Here is an 8,488-nt window from a genome sequence, read left to right as displayed (position 1 = left end):
TGTTAGTACTGATCACTTCAATTGTAAATGTGAAATTTAATATATTCAAAACTAGTCTCCGAATCTCTTTTGTTGTGACTGAATTTTGTATTTTCTTTGTTAACCACCAGCGTACCTGTGTATTATCTGTTCGTACAATAAATTTGTTATATACAATATAAAGAAAGTACCCACACAGAAATAAATACTCTTGATAAAAAAGAAGATGAAAATATAATACCTAAAACAACAGAAATAAGAAAACCATCCTATTAGTGTTCTTTCTATATATTTTGGTGCATCTGTTATATTTATATTAGTATCTAATAATTGTTTTGTCATATATCCTATCCATAATTGTATTGTTTTTTCTGTATCTATTACACAATCTAGGTCTGGTTTTTACTAGGCTTGGGTTAGTTTTGGGTAGTGCAATCAGTTTGTTATATCCTTGTAATTTTTGGGTTATATAGTTGGTGTTTGGTTCTTTGTTGTTTGTAGCTCTGGGGTTATGGTTTAGAAAAGTTTGTACTCTGTATATATTTTCTATGTATTTCTGGGCGGTGTAGTTGTAAACTTTTTAATCTTGGTTTAGGCTATCTCGGTATGTGCTAACTTGTGGGGGTATGAACAAGTGGTCTTTTTGTGTTTTTGGTGTAAATGGTTTTTCAAATATTTTATTCATATTCATATTCTAGTATCTTAGTCGATTAACTCCTTTGCTTGTACCTGCAGAAGTAGATTGATAAATGTTATGGGTTTTATGGAGTGTCCCTCTAATAAAATACCTTTAAGTCTTAGTAATTTTAATAATATTATGTAAAAAGTTAAAATTATAGAATTGCTAAAAAATAAAAAGATACTTTTTTTTTCAGACGAACTAAAAGGAAAAGTGATACGAATAAATTGAAATGAAAGAAATAGTACGTATCATCAAATAAGTGATTTGAAAGTGTAGAAATGCTTATGACTAACTCTTATACAACAGTCACAACATTCTCTTTTTAAGATAAAAATTCAAAAGATCCGCCCTTTTGAAGGTATATCAACACATTGGTCCTTCTCGATAAAAAATAAGGTTGTTTATGCATACTAGTTTATCATTATATTCTTTTAATTAAAGAATCATAGTCAACTATTCCTTCTTTGAGTTAGGAAGATTGGTAAGGAGATAAATTGTTTCCTATCAATAAGTTTTTTAAAACAAAATTATTTTAAGGCTGAAATTAAGACTATTCAATTAAAGATAAAGAAATCTCAATTATACTTTAATAGTGCCTATCATTAGGCAAAGGAATATACTTCTAAGGCCTAACCAGTTTGTCAATTGAATGTACTATTGCTTTTTTCTAAAAAAAAAAAAAAAAAAAACAGGCTCTCGGTCTTAATTTATATAACATAGTTTAAATTTTTTAGAGTCCAACAATTTAATTTAATTGTGAATTTGTATACATGGAATCTTCAAATATTTTGAAATAAAATTTGTATATTTAAAAACTATGTAAAAAGTACTTTCACTACTAAAAAGTCTTCTTTTAGTCATGTGATTTTGGGAGGGACGTCCCTCACTAATCAAGATTTTGTGAGGGCAGCCATCGCTATAAGATGTTTTGCTAATTTGAGCCTTTCTAATTATTAGTGAGGGAGACCCTCGCAAAGTAGTGAAGGACTCTGACATTCATTCATCGCTATTTTGGTGTCACAATTTTCCATAAAAATATGATGTAGTGAGAGATGTTCCTTGATATATTAAAAATTTATATAATATTAATTTATAATTTAGTGAGGGACAACCCTTGGTACGTGAAAATTAATAAAACTATAAATTTAAATATACTGAGTGATATCCCTCACAATGTTAAAAAAAAATTAATTTGATATTTGGATATTTTGAGGGATATCCCTCTCAAAGTCTCTTGCTAATCTGATAGTATTTTAGTTTTTTTACTGCACCAAAACTCAATAATTTAATAGAAAACCAACATACAACAAACAAAACAATAAGAAAAATACTTCCAAAACAATTTAAACATTGAAATTACGCAACCAAACGTCATACATATTCATCCAACTTAAATAATATGCAAACCAAGTATCAAAAAAGTACGAAAATTATCACCAAAATAATTTTTTTTAAACACTCCGAAATAATAAAATTTAAGACTAAAATAATAGCACCACCTAACACTCCATTTCATCCTCCTTATCCTCTCCACCATCATCATCAGAGCTAGGGGCAGAGAACGAGGAAACTTGATTAATGTATTCACTTAGGCCTTGAATTTTTGATCGTCTGACTAAAGTGTCATCCTGTATCACTCCTCCTTCATCCTTCTCTTTCGTTACTCCTTGTATTTCCTAGCAAACTCCTAAACTTCCTGTCGTATCTCTTCAAGATGCTCATCTAACAAGGTTGCAAAACTTCTTATACCTTGCAATCCACACCGGAGGCGGTGAAAGTTCTTCTTAAAGCAAAAGTCGTATGCCCTTCCCTCATACACGCCTCCAACTATATCTAGCCAGCAGGAAAGAGTTTCTTCTTCTGATGGCATAATTGAATTGCATTAATCATCTATTGGTCGACTCATTTTGAGCTCTTCGATTGCTTAAACATATCGATTCTACATTAAAAGTAAAATTAGTATATAATAAATCGTATATAATAAATTCTAAGTAAGATTTGCACAATCTAGGTATGCATCATCTCATAAACAATCTAGATAAAAAAAATACAGTAACATAACTAGTGTATCCCCACATAATGGGGTCTAGGAGGATAAAGTGTACGCAGACCATACCACTACCTCAGATGAAGTAGAGAATCTATTTTTGATAGACCCCGGGCTCAAGACAGGTAACATTATAACAAACACAAAACATAAAAGCATATAAGATAGTACAATGCGCAAAATAAACTAACACTGCTAGCTACTACAGGAAACAATACAGCCATAAGATAAAACTATACACTATTTATCTGAAAATTATAATCATCACTCAAGCACTCTGAATAGGGAACTCCAGATGCAAATAAAGTACTCTTCCCTATTGTATTTTTACAGATGCACTCCTACCCCTTAACGCTCTACCCTAATCTGCGTCCTTCACATCTTTCTATCAAGGGTCATGTCCTTCGTATGCTGTAACTGCTCCATATCATGCCAAATCACCTTCCTCTAATTTTTTGTGGCCTGCCTCTACCCTGGCTAAAATTATCCATAGTCATCCTCTCACTCCTCCATACTAGAGCATGTGTGTCCCTCTTTATCATGTGCTCTGTAACACCCCAAAGTTTTTCTTAGCTAAATTTTGTCCCTAAAATATCAAGCATTGACTTGTAGAATGATTTATACTTATTTCCCTGTGGAAGATGCGAGTTCAAGCAACTCTTAGCCTAAAACCGTATTTGCCAATATAGGTAGATTATTATTGTACGCTGGCGACGGCCGTATGGCATAGTAGATTTAGAGACTCTGACCCTTGCGGCACACTTGGGTTGGGAGCTTCGTTGTCAAGTCAATAGCAGTTTTCATATAGCCTATGGAATTTTTCAGAGTTGTAGGGTATACCACCTAGTGTAGAAGTACTAAGAGTTGAGATGATCTTTACAGAGTCTTTAAAATGACCATGTGAATTCTTACTATATGATATACTTAAGAACTGTTTTAAATTGCTCTTATATATGTTGAATAATAAATGATTATTATTACTATGCTCTACGTACCAGTACATCTATATTGACCCCTCCTCCACCCTACCTCTCAGGTTTTGAGACTCAGTTTAGGGGTCCAGATAAGCAGTAGATAATTTAGACAGTTTATCAGATTGTGCAGTGGTGAGCCTTCTCTATTCTAGAAGGACTGTCTTTTTAGATTATGTCACTTATTTTAGTTTTGGTCTACTGGGGGCCTTGTCCCAGTTTCAAAAAGTTGTCAGATTTTTATATAGTAGAGATTTCACAGACTGAGTCAAATGTTATTTAGATGTAGTTGATTTACAGTTTCCATACTTATGATGAATTCAAAGTTGACCATGTTTCTATAAAAGATTATGTTTTCGTATCTTCTTTTATTATATGAATATTGTGTATAATTACCAGATAGAGAAAGGCGTTCCGGGCCTTCATGGTTCAGGATGTCCGTCACAGCCAAGCCCTAGTTCAGGTCGTGACAAACTTGGTATCAAAGCATGGTTCATGGTCCTAGGGTGTCTGCAAAATCACATCGGGTAGAGTCTTATTTATGGGTGTGTAGCGCGCCACACTTATAAGCAGGAGGATACTAGGAGTTTAAGAATATTTCTCTTCTTTGTGATTTAGTTCATGCTTCAGAGTCTAATTTATCCCCTAATCAATGACCTCTTGCTTTTCAGAAAACCAGCATGCCTTCCCATCGCACCAACGTTAATGGTCAGGATGATGAAGTTTGTCCCACCCATACAATGCGGACCTGTAATAGAAATTATACCCCAAAACCCATTCCTACTTTGGGAGTACCTTCTATACAGACCAGTCCTTCTAGAGCTCCCCGAACGGCGGATAACTCCCCGAACGGGGGCCAATCACACTCAGCCTCGTGAAGGAGAGGTTTCTAATGCTAAATTCAGACAGTTTATTCACATGCTTGCACAGCTGGTAGCCAAACAGACTCAGAGGTTAAAGGATACTGGGTCTGCGTCTGTTACTTCTGAAGTTACTAGAGTGGGCCAGTTCATGAGAATGAACCCGCCCAAGTTCTTTGGCGCTAAGGTAGAAGAGGACCTACAGGAGTTCGTAGATAAAATAGAGAAGATTTTCAAAGTTATGAATATTGATCAGGTGGAGGGTGTTGAGCTAGCAGCATACCAGCTAAAGGATGTAGCAAATTAATAGTACAATGAGGGGGAAGATGCGAAGGGTGATAGTATTGAGCCCACAGTTTTGGACATGTTCGTGGAAGCTTTTCTTAACTGATTCTTTCCTCTAGTGCTGAGGGAGGCAAAAGTAGAGGAGTTCATGAAACTTGAGCAAGGTAAGATGAGTGTTCAGGAGTATACTTTAAAGTTTAATCAGCTGGACCATTAAGCTCTAAAGATGACGAGTAGTATGAGGGCCCAAATAAGGAAATTTTCTTCTGGCCTTTTAGATGATCTGGTGCTTGAGTGTCAGGGAGCTATGCTGAACATGGATATGGAATTTGCTAGAATGTCAATCCACATGCAGTAAGTTGAGGAGGCGAAAAAGAAGATAGCTGAATTTAGGAAAAAGGACAGGCAGGCAAAGAGAGCCGGAGCAATAGACCAGAGTCATAGTCAGCAGTAGAGCGGTAATTGGGGTGGCAAATGGCAAAATAAAAAGAATTAGGGTAATACACAGTCGGCATCTAGTGCTCTAGTGTCTAGACCCATAGCTGAACAGTGCACCTAGAATTTTCAGTTTAGTCAGCGGCCGAGGATACAAGGTACTCAATCGCAGGGAAGTGTAGTCTAGACCTCTCGGTCCTATCCACGCTGTGGGAGATGTGGGAGGAATCATCCAGGGAGATGTCAGTTTCACGCTTTGGTGTGTTATTCATGCGGCAGCCAGGCCATATGCAGAGAGACTGTCCGACAGGAAATAGTAATGTTGGAGGAGCCAAGTCGCAGGTGAATTCATTTGTACCACCACCTCAGAAAGGTGCCACTTCAGCCGTTGAAAATGGTTAAAACTGGTTGTATGCTTTGACCAACCGCTAGGAGGTAGAGGCCTTACCAGATGTAGTCATCGGTACATTGTAAATCTTTTCTCATGATGTGTATGTATTACTTGATCCCGGGTCTAGCTTGTCTTATGTGACCCCATACGTGGCTATTGGTTTTGGGTTTGAGCTTGATGTAATTGCTGAACCTTTTTCAGTTTCCACCCCGGTGGGAGATTTTATTATGGCTAGGAGGGTGTATGGAAATTGTGTTGTGTCTATTTTCAATTGGGATACTCCGGCAGATCTCATAGAACTTGATATGGTTTATTTTGATGCCATCTTAGGGATGGACTGGCTCTATTCGTGCTATTCTACCTTGAATTGTAGGATCTAAAGAGTCACCTTTATTTTTTGAATGAGTCTGTGATAGAATGGGAGGGACATTCTCTAGCACTTAGAGGGCACTTCATATCTTATCTCGGGGCCTGTAAACTTATTTCCAAAGATTGCTTGTATCATCTTATTCGGGTTAAAGATTCTAGTGCTGAAAGTTTTCCTCTTCAGTCTATCACCGTAGTGAATTCATTCTCGGAAGACTTTTCAAATGATCTCCCAGGAATACCACCTGATATGGAGATAGATTTTGGTATTGATTTATTGCCAGATACCTGTCCTAATTCTATTCCGTCATATAGGATGGCTCTTGTAAAGCTAAAAAAGTTGAAAGAACAGCTAGCAGATCTTCTAGATAAAGGTTTTATCAACCCTAGTATGTCTCCCTAGGGTGCACCAGTACTTTTCGTACGAAAGAAAGATGGTTCCCTTCGTATGTGCATAGATTACCGCCAGTTGAATAAGGTCACGATTAAAAATAATTATCCCCTTCCTAGGATTGATGATTTTTTTTATCAACTTCAGGGTGCTAAATATTTTTCAAAGATAGACCTTCATTCGGGATATCACCAGTTGAAATTTAGAGAGTCAGATATTCCCAAAAAAATTTTTTGTACCAGATACGACCATTATGAATTCTTAGTCATGTCCTTTGGGTTGACTAATGCCCCTGTAGCTTTCATGGATCTAATGAATAGGGTTTTCCATCAATTTCTGGATCTTTTTGTCATTGTATTCCTTGATGACATTTTGGTATATTCTAAGAGCGAGGAGGACCATGCCAATCACCTCTGAATCATCCTTCAAACCCTTAAAGATCATAAGTTGTATGCAAAATTTTCCGGGTGTGAATTCTGGTTGAATGCTAGCGTTCTTGGGGCATATTATGTCTAGTGATGGGATTAAGGTTGATCCCCAAAAGATTGAGGCAGTGAGAAAATGGTCCAGACCCACGACTCCAACCAACATTCGGAGCTTTTTAGGTTTGGCAGGTTATTACAGAAGATTCATCGAGAGTTTTTCTTCTATAGCTGCACCACTTACTAAGTTGACTCAGAAAAAGGTAAAGTTTTTGTGATTTGACTCTTATGAGAATAGTTTTGAGAAGTTGAAAGACAAGTTGACTACTGCTCCTGTTCTGACTCTTTCGGAGGGTACAAAAGGTTTTGTTTTATACTGTGATGCATCCCGAGTAGGACTTGGTTGTGTTTTTATGTAGCACAGTAAGGTAGTGGCTTATGCATCTAGGCAGTTTGAGGTGCATGAGCGAAACTACCCTACTTATGACTTGGAGTTAGCAGCTGTGGTTTTTGCACTTAAGATCTGACAACACTATTTGTATGGGGTACACGTTGATATATTTACTGACCACAAGAGTTTACAGTACGTTTTCTTGCAAAAAGAATTGAATCTCAGGCAGAGGTGGTGGTTGGAACTTTTAAAACACTATGACATGAGCCTGCACTATCATTCAAGCAAGGAGAATATGGTAGCCGATGCCCTCAGTAGGTTATATACGGGTAGTCTTTCTTATGTGGGGAAAGAAAAGAGGGAGATGGCGAAGTATATTCACCGACTTGCAAATCTAGGAATGGGAATTTTGGTTTCCGAGAATGGAGGAGTGGCTGTTCATGAGATAGCTAAATCTTTCCTTTGTGCAGAAGTCAAAGAGAAGCAGGTTGAAGATCTAATCTTGATACAGATCAAGAAAGATATGGGTCAATAAAGGTATTGTCTTTTGAAATTGGTGGTGATGGTGTTTTGAGATACCAGGGTAGGTTATGTGTGACAGATGTAGATGGCCTAAGGAAGAGAATCCTTGACGAAGCTCACACGTTGAGGTATGTTATTCACCCTAACTCTACTAAGATGTATCAGGATTTGAAAACCATTTATTGATGGAATAATATGAAGTATGATGTCGTTAACTATGTTGCCAAGTGTTTGAATTGTCAACAAGTTAAAGTGGAACATTTGAGGCCAGGTGGTTCTTCTCAAGAGATAGCTTTGCCTTTTTTGAAGTGGGAGATGATTAATATGGACTTCATTACAGGACTTTCGAGGTCCCAAAACCAGTATGATTCCATTTGGGTAATTGTAGATAAGTTGACCAAGTCAGCTCACTTTCAACCTGTCAGGACAAATTATTCGGGGGAGGATTATGACAAGCTGTTCATTGCAGAAATAGTTCGTTTGCATGGGGCACTTGTGTCCATCATATCTGATAGAGGTACACAATTTTCTTCACAGTTTTGGAGATCGTTTCAAAAGGGTTTAGGTACCCAAGTGAATTTGAGCACGGCTTTTCACCCTCAGACAAATGGGCAAGCTGAGCGCACCATCCAGACCCTTAAGGATATGTTGAGGGCCTGCGTGATTGATTTTAAAGGTAGTTGGGTAGAGTACTTTCCATTGATAGAGTTCACATATAATAATAGTTTCCATTCCAATATTAAGAT

The sequence above is a fragment of the Capsicum annuum genome, chromosome 1 (genome assembly GCF_002878395.1).
Source record: "Capsicum annuum cultivar UCD-10X-F1 chromosome 1, UCD10Xv1.1, whole genome shotgun sequence".
NCBI classification, from domain to species: Eukaryota; Viridiplantae; Streptophyta; class Magnoliopsida; order Solanales; family Solanaceae; genus Capsicum; species Capsicum annuum.
The sequence above is the reverse complement of the archived record's forward strand: the minus strand, read 5'-3'. Positions refer to the sequence as shown.